The sequence below is a fragment of the Diadema antillarum genome, unplaced genomic scaffold (assembly GCF_040938485.1).
Source record: "Diadema antillarum isolate AM-2024a unplaced genomic scaffold, OU_Dant_1.0 seq00001539_RagTag, whole genome shotgun sequence".
Lineage (NCBI taxonomy): Eukaryota > Metazoa > Echinodermata > Echinoidea > Diadematoida > Diadematidae > Diadema > Diadema antillarum.
The window spans coordinates 280630-299355 of NW_027272270.1; the positions used below are offsets into that span (position 1 = coordinate 280630).

The window sequence follows — 18726 nt, forward strand, 5'->3', positions numbered from 1 at the left end:
AACTGCTTCTAAATCGAAATGTTCACAAACAAAATATTGAATTACTAAAATGTCACATTTGGTTCATCAAAAATAATCTAATGCTACACAGTCCCATAAAATTATTTGTCGTAGTAGATGTTTTAAGAGTAAATGCTGTCTCAGGGAATTAAGCCATGTGTTTATGTTTCATTATGGCAAATCACTTAATAACACAAGGGTGTTTAACATTTATCCACTAGATCAAGTTATCTCTAGAAGTATGCTAATTTGGTACCAAAACTGAAACAGGCAGTTGAAACATTCAAAGTGAATCACATAGGCCTATTAAATGACCACTCAAGAAATTGTCCCTTACAATGACAAGAAAATACCTGATAATGTACATAAATGTGGTTTCAAATCCAGTGGTTACAAATGAACAAACTGTGTACATGATAAAGCACTTTCAATATTGCACATCCAACATCATTCACACAAAACATGAAATACACAAGCTTTTCAAGGTAGAAGTTCCTTTACAGTAATAATATTAATATACAAGCTCTACAAGGTAGTAAATTTTCTTTACCTACTCACAAGTTTAACCTGCAACTATTGAGTCATAATTCTACAACAGTGTCTTTCATGCAGCAAGTAGCTTTGACCCCCCCCCCCAAAAAAAAAAAACAAAACAAAACAAAACAAAACAAAACAAAACAAAAACAAAAACAGATGTGTCTGTCTTTCTAGACTTTTTTTTCATTTTTGTTTCAATGCTTGTTTTCTTTCATTTGTGTCTTTTACATAATCAATATAATATTAGCACACCTCTTTGCAGTCTTGGTGCAATTCTTATAATACTCAGTCTGCAAATGGCACTCAACTTGTGAAGTCCATGGGGAATTTTGCTATAAAACTCAGCATCTAATTAATCATCAAATTGGCAACACTGAATTTCATTCCACATCTTCCACTTGAGAGAGATTTAATGGGAGTGGCTGCATTTATTAAAGCTGCTCAAGACCAGAAAGAAATTGACCCCCCCCCCCCCCCCCAATATCATGAAATTGCCTACAGTGAGGATTTAAAGGGTCAGCTCATACTGGTTAAATGCAAAACCATCACAAGTGCTACTGGAAATGTCTGCCTCATTTACATCAAGCATGTATTTTATCACAGAGTTCTAATCAAGAAAAGTGCACAAACTGTGAGAAAAATTCAACTACTCATGAATTCCAGACTTTTTGCCCTTTGCCTATTAAAAGTTCAATCAGAATGAGAATACACCTGCCAGAATTGAATACATGATTTTCTTGCATATCTCTATGTCTCAAACTTGCAAAACTCAATGAGTTGGACCATTAAAACACTTTATAAAGATCCTACACACACAAAATCAATTTGCCTTGTTGTTGTACTGTCATTCCTTCTTCTGTTTTTCTCCGTGACTGTTCTTCTTCGTCCGCCCACCCTTTCCAGCCGATTTACTCTTGGAGTGCCTTTGACAAGGGAAACAAGCATTTAGAGAACATAAATAACATCAAAGCAATTAAGAGGAAAATCTCTCCAATAGAAGTACTTTGTCTGAATAGTACTATGACTTGATTTAAATTTTATTTTTCTTTGAAGGGATGGTATAGGTTTTGTTGAGATGGGGCTTCAGGTTTCCAACCTTTTTTTGAGATAATGAGAAACCTCTCAGGAAATATATAAGAGCATACAATTCTAAGAGGAAATCAATGTTTACTAGATGAAAATAGGTTTTGAAATGACTGAGATATCCAGAAAGAAAGAAGTCCTAATAGCAGGTGGGACCCACCTTGTATTAGCTATTTAAAGGACCACTTTGTCTTACTTTGTTTGGGGATATCTCAGCTATTTCAAAAACAATTTTCATCAAATACACTTTGAATACCTCTTAATTGTATGCTCTTAAATATTTTGTGAGTTGTTTCTAAATATCATACAAAAAGTTAAAATCTGAATGCCCCATCTCAACCAAAACTTTACCACATACACTTTAAGGCACAGACGTCATATCCATCAGGGAGTGATTAGATATCAAACTTCCCTTTATCTTCATTGACCATCTTCATGGTCCTTGATCTCTAGCCTTTTCCTCTTGTTATCTGTGAATCTATTTCTTCCTTTTTCATATTTAGTGTATCAGTACAACGCTTGGTATCTTCTCACAACTTTACTGTAAACAGTGAAGAATGCGAGTCACAACTCATGACTTAATGGTACTATTTCATATGTTTGATTAGGGGGTTAGTGGCATATTTGCTACTCGGACCTGGAAGCCTATATGACAACTTTTGGTGAAGATGGCATCTGATTCCATGGAATCTTAGATTATTCAAATTCATGAAATTCTTCCGTCGAGAGGTTTTTTTATGCAACTGAGTGACAAATTGCCCTTCATCGACGTAAAAAAGCACTGAATTGATCAATATTTTAGTAGTAGCCATGATAAAAAAAATCATGGGTGTACGTACTCGTATCAATTCAGTGTTTATTTACGTCAATGTAGGGCAATTTGTCAGTCAGTTGCATGAATCTTAATTTTTTTAGATAAGACATGGATGCAAAGATTCTTTGATAACAGGTCAAAGTCACAGTTTATACAGGATTATCAGAGGAAGAATTAAGATGCAGATCAATTAACATCAATTGAGCGATAATTCCATGTGCATTACATATATCAAAACCTTTTTTTTACATACTGTTTCAGTGGTGGATCCAGAGAGGGGTGTACCGGGTGCGCACCCCTTCTTTATTTTTTGTTAAAACCTAAGAAATTAAAAGAAAAAATGGGGGGGGGGGGGGCAAGTGCGGTCCCCCCCCCCCTTAATTTTGTAAAGGCGCCTCCCCTTTACTGAATTCCTGGATCAGCCCCTGCTGTTTTGTTTTTGTTTGTATTTTTTTAGCTCTTAGAAGTGAGTCTAGTAGAAAGCCTTTTCCATGTAGCCAGGTTTCCAAGTCCAACAGGAAGGCTGGGGGTCACACAATAGGGATTAGGGGGATTAGGGGGATTAGGCAATCTCTATTCATTGACAATTAGGGTACAGACACCTGTGCCAATAGGTATACAAAGCATCCCAGCATGCTGCCAATCATTGAATAAAGCTGGGTAAAGGGGTGAATGCCCCCCCCCCCCTTCCCCCCATCTCAAAGGCAGGATTGGAAAGTGGTGTGAAAGATAGTTAGAGAGGGGGAGGAGGAGAGAGAGAGCAAGAGAAGGAAAGAAAGACAGAAAGATTGAGAGAAGGGGTGTGTAGGTCAGGCTTATGGTTTAGTCTAGCTGTGACTCAAGACAACTACTTGTATTAAATGACAGTAGTGATCGACATAAAATGTCTGGCAAGCTGTTTGCAAGGAGGATATGAGGCCATTCATGCACATATTATGTCTTTCACGCACCATGCCTAGCTATTAAAGCATTATGAACGATACTCTGATTTGAGTACAGCAGGGCTAAGAGAAGATAAAGCAACAAAATTTCAATTTCTTGACAAGAGAGAAACATTAAAACAGCAAAAATAACAACAACAAAAACCAATGTACATGGGTGACAGTGTTGAGGCGCAGTGCGCTTCGGTCAAGTGGGCGGATCCAGGGTTCAAGCTTTAGCTGCCTGTGACACCAGTGCCCTCCCTACTACCATCCTCAGACAAGTGTACAAATTCATGTCTGACTGGAAGAGCTGAATGGATTTGCCATGTGAGTGGCAATAGGTGACAGTAAAGCTGGAACATCATCCCAGGAAAGTTAGAATTAGGGCAAAGTAGGTGTAGTAGAGTAATGATTTGTCTGATGAGAATGGTCAAAAATCAGATTCTTTCCTCCAAATTCAGTATGGTTGGGAGGTCTGCATAAAGCCCTTTCACACAGTCAACAATTTTAATAGTCCCAATTATTTGGGTGGCGATTTGGATTGCGACGCTAAAAACTATCAGTGAGATTCAAATTGGCATCCATGCGTAACTACAAGTGCAATGTTTCTAAATAGTTTTATTTTAGTTTCTGAAAGAGTTGCGCTTTTCTTTCTGAAAAGTCACAATTATTTACAGTGTGAAGTGTGCATGAATGATGTGCCAGATCATATATATTTTTTACAACCCATAATTAACATCACAAGATTGACTCATACACAGTTTGGCTTTCAATATAAACCAGTGCCTGTCACAATTTTACTTCATGAACTAGTGCACAACTTAGATCACAATTTTTTATGCCTCCGCCACGAAGTGGTGCCGGAGGCATTATGTTTTCGGGTTGTCCGTCCGTCCGTACGTCCGTACGTACGTCCGTCCGCTTTCGTTTACGCGATAACTTGAGTAATATTTACTGGAATTTTGCCAGACTCGGTCCAAGTATGAAGTATGATGGGGCAATGATTTGATTAGATTTTGGGTGAAATCGGCTAAAGGTCAAAGGTCAAGGTCAAATCATGAAATTATATCCGTTTACGCGATAACTCAAGACTGTATGGAGCAAATTTCACCAAACTTTGTTGGAGGATGATGTATGATGGGACAATTACTTAATTAGTTTTTCAGTGAAATCGGACAGAGGTCAAAGGTCAAAGATCATGGTCAAATCCTGAAATTTATCTGTTTACGTGATAACTCAAAACTGGATGAAGCAGCTTTCACCAAACTTGGTCCAAGGATGATGTATGATGGAACAATTAGTTGAGTAGATTCTAGTGACATTGACAAGAGGTCAAAGGTCAAAAGGTCAAGGTCAAATGCTAAAAATGTTGCTATTTCTCCCATATCTATGCAATGCCCGCAGTTATTTTCGTGAAACTTAGTGTAGACATGTACTACTGCGTAAAGATTCTCCAGAGAGTTTCATGTCATAAGGTCAAAGGTCAAAAGGTCAAAGGTTAGGTGAAAATGTTGCAATATCACTTTTCTCGCAAATGGTTCAATGTATCTTCATGGAACTTGGTACATATGCATGTACTGACTGGCAGGGATTATCTAGGGAATTTAGGGGTCATAGGTCAATAGTCAGGAGGTCAAAGGTCAAGGTCAACTCCTCAAAATGTTACTATTTCCCTCATATACTAGTATATGCAATGATTGCATTATTAGTTTTAAAATTTAGATGTATGCACATGTATTACTTAATGGAGATTCTCTTGAAAATTTCCAGCCAGAAGGTCAAAGGTCAAAGGTTAAGGGTCAAAGGTCAGGTTTAAATGAAAAAATATATATATTTTGTACTGTAATTAAACTCTTTCTTCATACCTTGAAAATTATACTCAATGCATAAACTTATAATAAGGTCGGTCAGAAGTCGAGTAAAAATTTTCAATTCCCCAAATATGTGTAACCTGCACTCTTTAATAGACGACTATAGCAAACCCAGTTCGTGGAAAGTGAACATTCAAGATATTTCTGACAAACCTGTTATTTCGATATTTTGCCAGTTATGTGAAAGTGTCATCACACATTTTGAAGACATTGTACTATACACCTAGGGGAGAATCATGCATTATGGCGGAGGCATCAGTCGCCGTAGCGACATTTCTAGTTTTCTTATGCTTTTTCGGTCTGTATATGCATGAGCCTAGTATTAACGCAATGGAAGTAGGCTATGTGCAGATATAAAACAACTTAACACTTCTAATGAGGAAAAGTACCTTTCTTTTGGGGCAGTTTGGGCATATACGGTCCTCGGGTCATATTTCTCCTTCGGCTTCACGGCCTTGTGCTGGCTGCTCTGGCTCGATGACCGCTTAGCCGTCCGCTTGGACGCTGCACTGGACGTTCTCTCTTCAGGCTGGGGGTCAGCGGCTGACTCCCCTGCCTCAACTTCATGTTTGGGAAAATAAAAGCAAACAGACCCTATGATGAAGTGGTATCATGAATAAAGTCCACACAATGAGGGATTGAACATGAGTTGAGTAAATGGTACATAAGCATTTTTGCCCAAGCAAAGAAAAAAGACAAGACCGATGATAATTTTGACATTGACAATGGAAATAATGGCTATATATTGATACAGACCCTTCCAATCAAATGAGATATCACAATAATAGAAACTCTTAAATCTGCAGTGATGAGACACATATAGATTCTCGGTAAAAGCAGAGTGATAAGGGAGCATCTCATCATAACACTAATTACTGGTCAAAAAAATCACAATTTCTGTGTATTCTAATGCTCTCGCAATCCTGATACAATAAAATGTCAATATGTACTACATTTCAATACCACAGTTTGCTTTATCAAGAGTCTACTGTATATCCTGTAACTGGGGAAATGAATATAACAGTGCCAAAATGGGTTCCTTTTCTTCTGTTCTATCTATAGCTGTGACGAATTTGGTCTTCAGAGTGACTTGCTAGATATCTTTTTCCATAAACATCTGAGATGTCGAGATGAACACTATGGTTGCTGCCTTTCAACTTGAAACTATGTCTGTGGAACATACAACCAGCAAATAATGTTTCTACAATGACATATTTCCTCCTTTTGTGTTGGTGTCAGATTTTAAGAGCACTCTTAACACACTTAGCAAACAGGAAACAACAAAGAACCACAACTGAAAAGAAAGCTGACACTTCCTGTACTTTGAAGCATTAAGGTTCCACAAGTCGGAATATCAAGTGTCTTGGGTTCTCTGGATGTAATTATGATGTAGATAATGTACTTTGCACCAAAACAGTAACTTACTATTCTGTCCAACTTAATGGAAAGCTGTATATATCCTCAACCATTAAGAATATTTTGAGATGAGGTTGGTAGTCTTAAGGTAGTTTTAACTCTTTATGTGCCACGTTCGCACGTCCGGCTCAGTCGACGGCGTGCCAACTTCGCATATTCTGCTCAACAAACAAAGCCGCCAAAACCGATCGATAAATCGCTAATCCCGCGGTACAATCAAAGCGTTTCTCGTGCTTTTGTTCCTCTCACATACGGCTTGCATTCTATGTGGTGATTGACTATCAATCGGAGTTCCCAACTAGATTTGTGTGTACATTCTAAGTTTCTGTCACTATTTTATGTGCAAAAGTCATGCCTTTACAGTAATGTAGCAATTGGTACTTCAAAAGAAAAATTCAAAATAGAATTGTGATACATTGTAAATGGAAACAAAGTTTGGCATTCCTCTTTAACTTTGCTCAATATAATGTCCAGCTTAACAGAAATTTGTAGAAGATATACAAATTGGAAAAACAGAATTCTTTCTCAAAGCATGACTACCTTCGTGTCTCAGAATAACGTGGCACACAGGGGGTTTTCACCATGGCACATAAAGAGTTAATTGCCATATACTTGAAAAGAAAATGTGTTTTCTTCTTGATGGGGAACTGAATAAAAAAACAGTGTGTAGTGGTGTTGTCAGTTGGGAAGCAATCATCTTGTCCTTAATTGACTAGACATCCTACTGTGATTTATAAGTCAGTTAAAGAAGTTGTGAACAAGAAATTTGGAAATGGTGTACATATAAGTCTGGGCATGGGGCTAGTATGAATATTATTTAGTAGCTCCATGGTCTGGATATCTCACAGGTATAAAACACACTCCATGAGTGAAATTATATTGCAGAGTTTGATTGACTGATAGAATGCAACACAGTCTGTCATACCTTTCTCCAGTTTGTCTTCATCCTCACAGTCTTCCACATCCATGTCGATGATCTCATCTTTAGTCCCTGCCTTCACATCCCCCTCCTCCTTCTCCATCTTCTTCTCTTCCTCTTCCTCCTCCTTCTTGGTCCTTGCTGAGGCTGATGAGGCACCTTCGCGCTCGTCGCTGGAATGCTCGATCTTCACCCGGCACACGTCGCTCTGGAGTTCCCATCTCGCCTCCTGAGGCTTGGGCCTGGGCGTCGTCCAGACGTCCCCCTTCCCCGGCAACGATGGTTGGTCTGGGTGATGCTGATCGGGCGTGGTGCCAGCTTCCCCTCTTTCCTCCGATTCTTCCTTGCCCTCCTGGGTGTCTGGCGTCTGTGGTGCAATGATTTCGATCTGCGGTTCGCTCCTCACTGGCACAATCTGCGTGGTCAGAGACATTATAGGATTGCCTGTTTATGTCAGAGCAAATTGGTCATATTTTTGAACATTTTTTTGAATATCTTTTTATCTGTCCTAAATGAGTACATGTACATTAACACATATGGGCACATGTTTCCTGCATATGGTCAACAAAAGCATATCAAGAGAGCTAGTGGTCATACCCTTGTTGCCAGATTGCCACTTTATATCAGTGATCTCTACTGGCCAAACCACTATACCTATACCACTTTCAACTTTCTTTTTTTAGTCGGTTCAATCTTATTCATTTCCCTTCATATTCTTGCACATTTCTGCACACCTGTAAACAGGAGACATACATACATACATATCATCAACCAAGTCTTATGTTGAAATTTCCCCACTGTGAAAACTCCAGTCATAAGACTTTCAACATACCTACCAGCCATCCACACAAGTGTTGTGATACTTGCCAGGCAAAACTGAGGAGGACGTTGTACCCATATTTTCTGCCTCCACATTTTGTCACACTCACCTCTTCTGTAGCCTTTGTCCAGGCAGTCTCCATATTTTCTGGGGCCACCGACATTCCCCCTGCTTCGTTGGCCTCCTCGTTGAGGGCGCCTGCACTGCCGTCCAGTGGGACGTCCACCCCGCTGTCCCGGGCCTCCTGGTCCTCATCCGGCTCGTTGGCAGAGGAGAGGCCTGGTGAGGGCAGGGCCTGGTCCAAGATAGGGAGGGCGAGGGGTAGGCCCGTATCCCCGCCCTCTCGGGGAATGTTTGGGGTAACTCCCGGAGATGGTGAGGAGGGCTGATTTTCCGGGCGTGGGTGCACTTCAACTGACATGGACTCTGGGCAGTCACTGTCGGAACGGCCCTCCATCGATGAACTGCCTCCCTGGCTGCGACTGATTTTGAGGGCATCTGGTCGTTACAGAGGAAACAAAGCACTTCATGATTTGTACTGCATGTCTTGATACATACACAGACTGGTTGACTCAAACACAAATCACATTCAAACCCGCGAGGTATACAAGAGATTTCTTTGAAAATGATGGTAACATTTTCTGTTATTTATCTGAAGCTAGATATTAGTGCTGGTGTAATAATGTCACATCTCTTCAGTCATAGGAAATCACAATGTAAGAGTAATATGAACACTAGAACTCATCAAGCTTTCTGTCATGGCTATTTATGGGTTGATCCAATCACAGTGACTTTATTTGTTGAACTGTAATTTTTTTTGGTCAGCTTTTCTTTCTGTCAAATCTACTGTAAAGCACGATATATTCGCAGCATGAAAATTTTGCGAATTGGAGCCGACGGCCTTTCTCGCAGCATGAAATGTTTGCGAATTGCCACTGGCATCCAATGCATATTGAGTATAGGTAAGAACTCGCATGCATTTTAATATCGCGAATGCTGGCGCTCGCAAAATTCGGGAAACTAAAATGCACGCGAACATTCCTCGTTTTACAGTGCTCTTGCCTTTGTGTGCATGCCTGTTACGGTATGTGTATGTATTCAACTTTCATTTGTATGTACACTTTTCATGTTCTTGTACTAAATCGTTTTACGTATGAAATGCAACTAGACAAAGTGTTTTATGTTGTTTTCATATAGGCCTACATATTCCTTTCATTGTTTTACTGTAACACACAATGTAAAATGTTTTACTTTGTTAGTGTGCCCTTTAATTTCTCAGGTTTTATTTTCACAAATATTTCCTGGCTGAAGTGGACAGGTGCGTCAAAATAAATAATTCAAACTCAATTTTAATACTACTGGAAAATACCACATGTATCCAACGATTCTCAGAAAAATAAACAGAATTTATGATGACCTTTATTTTTCATGGTAAAATACAAAAGCAAAGTTCATGTTGGTCTAACACTATTATTGTATTGGTGAAAATTTTTGATATATTTCTATGAATTTCTGATTGGCTGGTCCATTTTTCAGTCATCCATTCATTCATTCCTACATTTCCATTTAAATTCATTCCTTCATTGAGCTTTCTCCAATGTATTCACTCCTTTTCTTTTCCATGCTACATAGTGCAATAGTTACGCAGCAGAGCGAAATGCACAGAGATGACAAACATCCCAAAGTTGCAAGGCACTCAATGACTTAAAACACAAATACCAAAAATAGACAATATGAAAGTAGTTAAGTAATCATATTAATAGTGGCTGTTTCAAATAATCTAAAACAAATTCACATCCAACTAAGCTTCCACTTCTTACTGCAATGAAAGTGGCATGATGGGGTAATTCCAAATGTGAACTTGGCAGGTATTTGGGGGGGGGGGGTCAAATTAACTTGTTTTCTTGGATCTTCAAAACCACAACTGAGAGCAGAATGGAGTTTATATTATTTCTGAAGTATTTGTTGCAGAGATAAAGCTTTTTCATAATGTCTCATGGCCACACAAATCTCATAGCTTTTCTATATAATAGTTACCTTGGTACTTTGAAAGTCATGAAATGTGTTACATGTAGTAAAAAAAAACCTGGTGTAAGCCTCGCATCAAGCCTGACCTTTAAGCATGCCCCTCTTCTTGATGAACCGTGGCCGCTTTCGTTTCTTGATTGGGACCTCACTCTCCTCATCCGTGGAGATGTCACTGGAGGAGAAGTAGACAAACTTGGTGTCGTCTTCATCCTTGCTGATGCTGAAGGAGCCCTTGAGGATGGTTGCCGTGATGCGCTGCGTCCTGGCAATCTGCAGCACGGCGTTAAAGAACGTCGGCGTGGAGTTTGGATCCTGCTACGACACAGAAAAAAGTTATTGATGAGTGTTTGACAATTTGCTGTATTTGTGCTGATGGTTTGTTTTTGTTTTTTTAGGAAAAAAATGTGGAAATGATCAAAGTAAACAAACAAACAATGTGGGATACCATGAATAATATGTATCACTGGAAAGCTTAAACTCTGGAGAGAGTAACAAAAGTGATATAAGAAATTCATAGATCTTATCAAGTCTCTCACGGTGATAAGGATCAAATATCTACATTGATAACACATTATAATTTACTGTTATCTGAATCTCAATTACAATTCTTGCACACACATAGATAAAGATGTAAAAATAATCACAAAGATAAGATATAAAAATGAATCATGTTAAGTAGAGATATTAAAATGTACCGGTATATAAATATATATATATCTATACATAAATGAATATATAAAAATAAGTTAAATATAAGCAAAATAGATATACAGATATGTAAATGAATAGATATATACTTGTTTTAAAATGATGGAGCAGATCCTAATCATATGATTGATTAATTTTGCTCATGACCAGTCATTAGTATTCAATGACCACTCAATGGCATTTTTATATCATTATGGTTAATGGACAAGATTTCATCTTTTTATTCACTCACAAAGTGGATGATTTATCAAACGACAAGGATCTGCTCTCATCATAAAAAGCAAATAATACACATCATTTCACTTGGGCATAAGTATAATTACCCATACTAAGTATCTTTCAAACAGTCCGAAATGCCCATGGCTATCACCTTGGGCATGTAAGGACCATTCTAAAGATTACCTTGTGTGGGTAATTGATGCTTATGCCCTCACTGATGGGTATTATTATGCAGAATCGATGAAACGAAAAGGAAAATAGCACACTAGGCATATGGCATACTTTTGTCAGAATGGATTCTGCAATGAGGGACTTTCCACGTCTCTTCTTCATCTTGCGATTCAGAGCCTGGTTCTGTTTCAGAATCTCCCTGTAGAAAGTGAGAGGTCAGAAGTGAGCTCGCTAGCTAATTATCATAACAGGTTTACGTCATTATGATATACAGTTCAACCTCGATTATCTGGCCATGTCGGGACCGGCGCTCATCCGGATATGGGAGACACAATGTTAATGTATACAGCTGTCGTCCAAGTTGCCGTCCCAGTGCACTGGCAGCTAGGCAGGTAGCGTACCCGCAACGACGGTATAATCTAGATGCTAGCCTGCGCAAAATTGTAGTCCCTTCTTCACAAAAATAAAGTATATCTTGTAGGTAAATCTGTGAGTTTTGTAGAAATTTTAATTGAGTTTAAAGCCACTGTTTTTTCTCAATTTTTTAGATGAAAAAAAAAAAGTCCTTCACTGCGTGAATGCGTCGGATAATACAGATTTCTGGATAAAAGGAGGCCGGATAATTGAGGTCGAACTGATTAGGAAATCTATTGTCTACAATCACACTAGGTATGCTCTCAGCTCGTACACTTGTACACAACTTTACTAGTTCCGGGGTCCCATTTCATAAAAGTTGATATGATAACAACTCCTGCTGAAATGGCAACTTCCCCATAGCAACAGCCAATCAGGAAGCTGGATTCTTGTCGTTACCATGACAACTGTCATGTTCAAGGGTTCAAGGTGTTCATGGGTGTGATATACAGCACTTCATAACAATCTGTTGGTAATGACAGCTGACTGTGCACAGTGTGCTAGAAGTGCTGGTAATTCTTATAGAGTGGGAGCTCCTGATGATACGGAAAAATCCATACTGGTCTGGTTTTTTTTTTTAATATTTTGTTGTTTTTTGTTTTGCTTTGTTTTTTTTTTTTTTCATGTAAAATGCAAGTATCAAAGTTGGTAATTTACATGTGCTTGCCTCAAAACTTCAAGCTATGACTTTATTTGTGGCCTGACAGCCTCAATATCATTATCATATGCACATTGTGACACACTACACTACTTTCTAGACAAAAAGGCAAAAAACAATGTTTCTGATTCAATTCATGTTATTTTCCTTTAAAATCAGAATCATTTTGCAAGGAAGGAAATGCATCTGTTTCTGCAAAACCACCTTAGACCGACTGTCGCCATGAGAGTTGGCAGGACATGAGTCTGTTGGCAACACATTATCACAAACTTCAGATGTGTTATTCTGTTGCAATCTATAAGAATACAGGACATCCTGTTTAACTGTACAATCTGTTATTTTCACAACAGTTCAATTTTCGCAAATTTTGCTTATCGCTGTTTGGCCGCGAATTCAACAGCACATGAAAATTTGTGAAAGGAAAGGCATTAGTGCACTTATGATAGCCTTGGTGTCAAATAAGAAAAAACAATATCTCGCGCAAATGTATGTGTCCTCCTCATAATATTGGCCAAAAAAATGCAAAAATAATAGCTTTTACAGTTATTCATGGAGAGTTCATGAAAGGTATTTGTAGACAAATAGATTGGGTGTTTTCTTACTGGTCATTATGATTACAAGTGAATACTTTGAACCATGCTCAAATAAAAATAATTTTGTGTGAAAAACGAAAATGTCATTCTTATAAATACACCACGGCAGAATTAAAAAATATGGTACAGCTAAAGCTTCACTTCTTAAATACTTTTGCAAAGGTCAAAACATTCAAACTGCACATAAAACTTAATTGTACAAACACCTCCAACCATCAATGGCCCAATATTGTAATGTAAGAAATGAGTTTGGGATAATTGTGATTGATGTTTGCTCTTAGACTGACAAAAACAACTTGAACGGCATGAAAAGACAAAAAGCAAAGTTCTGTTGAAACAGAGAAAAACACCTATTAAAGGGAATTACCAGTCTAGCATGATTTGTGAATTGTGTTTACAGAGTACTGTGATTCAAGTCTGCTTTTTCAACTTGGAAAAAATAACATGTTTCCACACGAGTTCTCTTGTAGGTGTTTGTTTGTTTGTTTGTTCATTTCCCATCTGAGAAGACAGCTTTATAGCCCATATTCAGCTACACTATAAAGCTGGTCTTCCATGGGGTCCAGTGGATGTGAGGCAGGATTACTTCACAGGGTTAAATACCCTACTCTTTGTGATGAATGAATGAAGTGGGATCTTTTACGTGCATAAGTTGTGACTCTCTCACACAAGGGACCTCCTTTTTTATGTCCTATCCGAGGGACAGGGATCCGAGGCGTGAAACCTTCTCCAAATCATCATCATACCTAGCCTTCTTCTTTAGGCTTTTCCTGGGCATCAGGGTAGTTGACCACCACTTCCTGCAAGTCCTTCTTGTCCAGTACAAAGAGGTTAGCATATCCAGGTGAAGCAACGTCAGCGGTCCTCCGGTTGCCAGCGCCAACGCTGAGTAAGCTGTGGGTTGATCAAAGGACAGAAACCTGAACTGTCCCATTCTCAAGTGGTAATCATTGCAACCATGGACTTTCAAACCAGAAATTAAAGGCAAGGCCAGAAGGTGGTCAAAGGCAAAAAGATCATAAGCATAAAATTCAGATGACTTTGCAGATTGTCAACTCATTTTTATTATTTGGATGACATACCTCCCCATTATATTCCAGTTCAGCACACAAAGTATTATACCTGTACACTTAATCATGATTTTCCATCAATTTTTTTTTCAATAGTATAGAATCGAAGGATTCTTTCCCAGATCTACAATTTCATTCATTCTTGCATATTTTCATTTACATGCATTCCATTACTACTATATGAATTTCTTGGCCTTGCTGAAGCATTAACACAATGCATTCATTGTATAAATGCACAAAAGTGGCAAATAAAAAAAAAATAGATTGGAACACCACACACAACAAGACACACACACACACACACACACACACACACACACAGATACCCAACATGCAGATAAAAAAAACACAAAAACAGGACCATGGGGTATCAGGAAGCATTATCCTGTAATCACATAGTGAGTTCAGGGCACCATATATCTACCTCAAAATGACAACAACCACACTAGCCATGGGTGACTAGCTTCCATTATCATCATCATCATAATCATCATCATCACTATCACCATAATTGTTATCACTATCACCACCACCATCAGGATTTATTATAATTCACTATAATTGAATTTTGAGGATTGCCGTGATCATTAACATTATCTTACAATTGTCGGTGGTACTGTTGTAACAGTTAATTCACAAGTAATATAGTAAATCAAGTCTTTCATACAGTTAGGTTTGGAGTAGTAGGTTTTTGGCTGTTGATAACCTTTCCCCACCTGATCTCGCCAAACACACTGCCGGGATGCAGGTTGCCAAGACCTTGCTGTTCTTCTCTCCCCCAGGACCTGCACACTCCCATCCTTCACGATGTACATCTCTTTCCCAACGGCTCCCTGGAACAAGAGGACAGGAAGAGAAGAGGAGGGAGGATGATGATAATGATGATAATGAAGAGGAGGAAGAGGAGGAGGAGGAGGAGGAGGAAGAGGAGGAGGAGAGAGGAGGGAGGAGGAGGAGGAGGAGGAGGATGGGGAGGAGGAGGGAGATGAAAAGGAAAAGAAGAAAGAAGGGGAGGAGAGGATGATGAGGAGGGTGGGGAAGGAAGAGGGGGAGGAGGAAGATGAGGAAAAGAAGGAGGAGGAAGAGGAGGGGAGGAGAAGGATGAGAGGAGTGGAGAAGGAAAAGGAGGAGGAGAGAGAGGAGGAGAAGGAGGAGGAAGAGGAGGAGGAGAAGGAAAAAGAGGAGGAGGAGGAGGAAAAGGAGGCGGAAGTGGAGGAGAGGAAGAAGAGGAGGGGAGGAGGAGGGGGTGGAGGAGGAGGAAAAGGTGGAGGAAGAGAGGAGGAGGAGGAGGGAAGAGGGATCAATGGTATTTGTGAGTGGTGGGAACATTATGCCATATTCTTCACAAACTCTCGCCATCTTTGAATGCACGAAGTCTAATTCCACAGGTTGACTGCTCACCAAACAATAGGCACACTGGAAGATGTTCATTTTTCTTTCATGATAGGAGGCTTTGGATCAGTTCATCGTCACTAGACAAAATAAAAATTGAAGCAGTTGAATAGATTTTGCAAGCAAAGCAAGCAAAGGGTAAGTGAGGCTCTACCAACCATTACGTCAAGAACATATCCCAGGCATGGTTTCACCTTCTACTCATGGCTTTCAGGTATCACATCACACAGTTTTCGGGCATAAAGGAAAGTACAGTTATCCCTCTACTTGAAACGCATAAGGTAATAAAATTTCAAGAGCGTAAGCGTATCATTTTATTACATTTGTTTATCATTTATTGTACACAACTAATAAGGTAGTGTAAACAATTCTCTTTCAGTTGAGATCTTTTGTTTCAGTTTCACAGTTTTCGGAAGACTCTTAACAGCTCAATCTATGAATCTATTCTAAAATTGGCAACAAATTTTAGCATAGTAGATTGACAGCTTCTTTCCTACACTCAAATTGTTTCTTATTTTCTTTCACATTTTGTGCAGATTTAATGAATTTACCCTGTTCCATCTAATCTTTCCCAATTAAAGGTACCTATACAATTCAGAGTTGCCAATAAATGATGATATACTAATAACTTTGCAGTATAATTACTCCAAGACTGGATGGATTAACTGTAAGTATTCACTAGAGAGTTTGAAAACGTAAAGCCATGAACGTGCATCTATCTACCCACCTTGCGACAAATATATTCGCCCGGGAGGTACACCACCCGGCCGCAGTTTGAGAACAAGATCGCGCAAGAGCATCTTGTCACAATCCTGCAAAAAAGAGAAGTGATAAAAGTTTAAATATCTTATTAAACAAAAACAAATCACGAACATCAAGAAGGGGCAGTCATCCCTGAAAATCAGCATTTTTTTTCTTTGTCTCGGAAATAAGCAAAGACTTACAAGAATTTCTCAGTGCTATTCACATCTCATCATCTCTTTTGTTTGACAAATTTACTGAGATGCTATCACACATTATTCGAGATGATACCTTCTACAACCGTGCTATCCCACCCACATATTTAAATCAATCTTGTCAGACTCCAACTGCCTAGCAATTCCAAGGAAATGCCTCAATACATTTTTTTTTTCTGGATGAAGAGAAATGAGAAAGCATGCTGACACTCACTTGGAAGAGAGACACCCTGCTGAGTGTGTCCATGTGTACGTTGATGGCAATGTCTGTCTGCATTCTGATTGGTACGCCCTGTAGCAAATCTCGCTCATCTGTGTCGCACAGGGAGAGAAAAACAATATCTACATTTATATCTATTTACTTCAACTGTCCCTCTACCTATCTATTTATCTATCTATCTATCTATCTACCTATCTATCCATTTATCTATCTATCTATCTACCTACTTATCTATCTTTCTATCTATCTTTCTATCTATCTATCTAGCTAGGTATTTAAATATCTATCTACCTTTCTATTTTTCTATCTATTTATCTATCTATTTACTTATGAAGGATTCCTTTCCAAAAGGTTCTAATTCCACTTTTGATAGTAAGAAGATCAAAACCAGGATTTTCTTTCACATGCTCCTAATTGATCACAGGATACAGGATTACAAGATAAAGAAACCGTGAATGGGAAAAATGTATGAGTCTACACCCTACTGATTTTAAAAGAATTTGTGTGTGTGTGTGTGTGTGCATTCAGCAGCATTTGGAACAAAACTTTTAGCACACAGATGTACAACATGCAAATGTTGTTCTAGTGATTAGTTTTTGTCCCTTTGGGGTTTTTTCAGGGATGATTTATTAGCTCTGCACATTCCCTTCCTGTTTTCTCCTCTTTCCAATGCACAGGAATGAAACCTTTCACACCCAATGCTTTCACTCTATTGTATGAAACACTAGCAATGCATAATAGATATCAATATGAAAAAATATAGCACCAAACCCCTAAAATGTAGCTTCTAGGACTCATGGCATGAAATTATTTCATTCAATTCAATTTCAATTCAATCAACTCAATTTAATTTTTTTTTCTTTCCACTGAACAAAAGGCAATACGTGGTAAAAGGTATACAAGCAAAAAGTAAAGAAGTATACACACAGCGCTCGAAATCGAAATACCCACTGGCAATCAGCAATCTGCTGCTATGCCCCTCCCACTGGCTGGGATGCCCCTTTCAAAATCAGACCATTGATGGCCACAGCATTTCATTATTCACTTGTGCCCACTCTAAAAAGTGGCCTTGACCCAAATTTGATGAAATTTAAGGCCAGTTAACACACCATAAAGAATGGTAATAACTGTGAATGCGAATGAATGTATAATAGTCTAAAACAGACAATGCATACCTTGCAAAAATGTATTAAGAAGTAAATTCAGTGATGCGAAAGAGCAATCCACTAAAAAGCACAGCTTGTAGAAGTGGATCTTTTTGTAAACAATATGCATATAACTTATCTATCCAAAATATATGTATGCTAAATAAAAATATTTGTTAACTGCTATAATAAAAGCATATTAACTGATAAAGGCATATTAACTGTAATGATAAAAGCATGTTCTCACCTAACACGGCTCCGTTGTCCCATGAGTAGATGTAGTACATGCGAACTCTCTTCTGAACAGACTCCGGAATGTTCCACACCTTCAGGAGTGTCATGGTGTCATCCATCCTGCGTCGGAACGCATCCTTTGTGGCCCCAGACTTTGCCGAGATGTCTCGCATCTTGTAAAAGAAATGCAACAGACATAATAGTGCAATGAAGTGACTGTATACATGCCATTAATTCTCTATGAAAGTCTAGGAGAAATAGGCTTGGCAATACCTCCATGGAAACAACATGTGTTCATCACTATAGAATGCACACATACAGACCACAGTTTACAAATGTACACATTCACACTCATTACACTTAAAGGCGCATAGTCCCAGTAGCGTAGAGGGCGCTGTTGATGATACTGCCGATCACCGTTAGCACTGATACGAAGATTGCCGAAGTTGAGCTGTCATCAAGAGCAAAGCGCGTAGGTTTTGCTAAGTAACGTTGCCTTCATTGTCTTCTCTGCACATCACGCAGTCTGCCGTAA

General features: G+C 38.8%; 1 pseudogene; it reads right to left on the minus strand.

The window, feature by feature from the left end:
- Positions 1 to 1114: 1114 nt before the first annotated feature.
- Positions 1115 to 18726, minus strand: part of LOC139710523 (uncharacterized) — a 41708-nt pseudogene continuing 24096 nt past the window's right edge.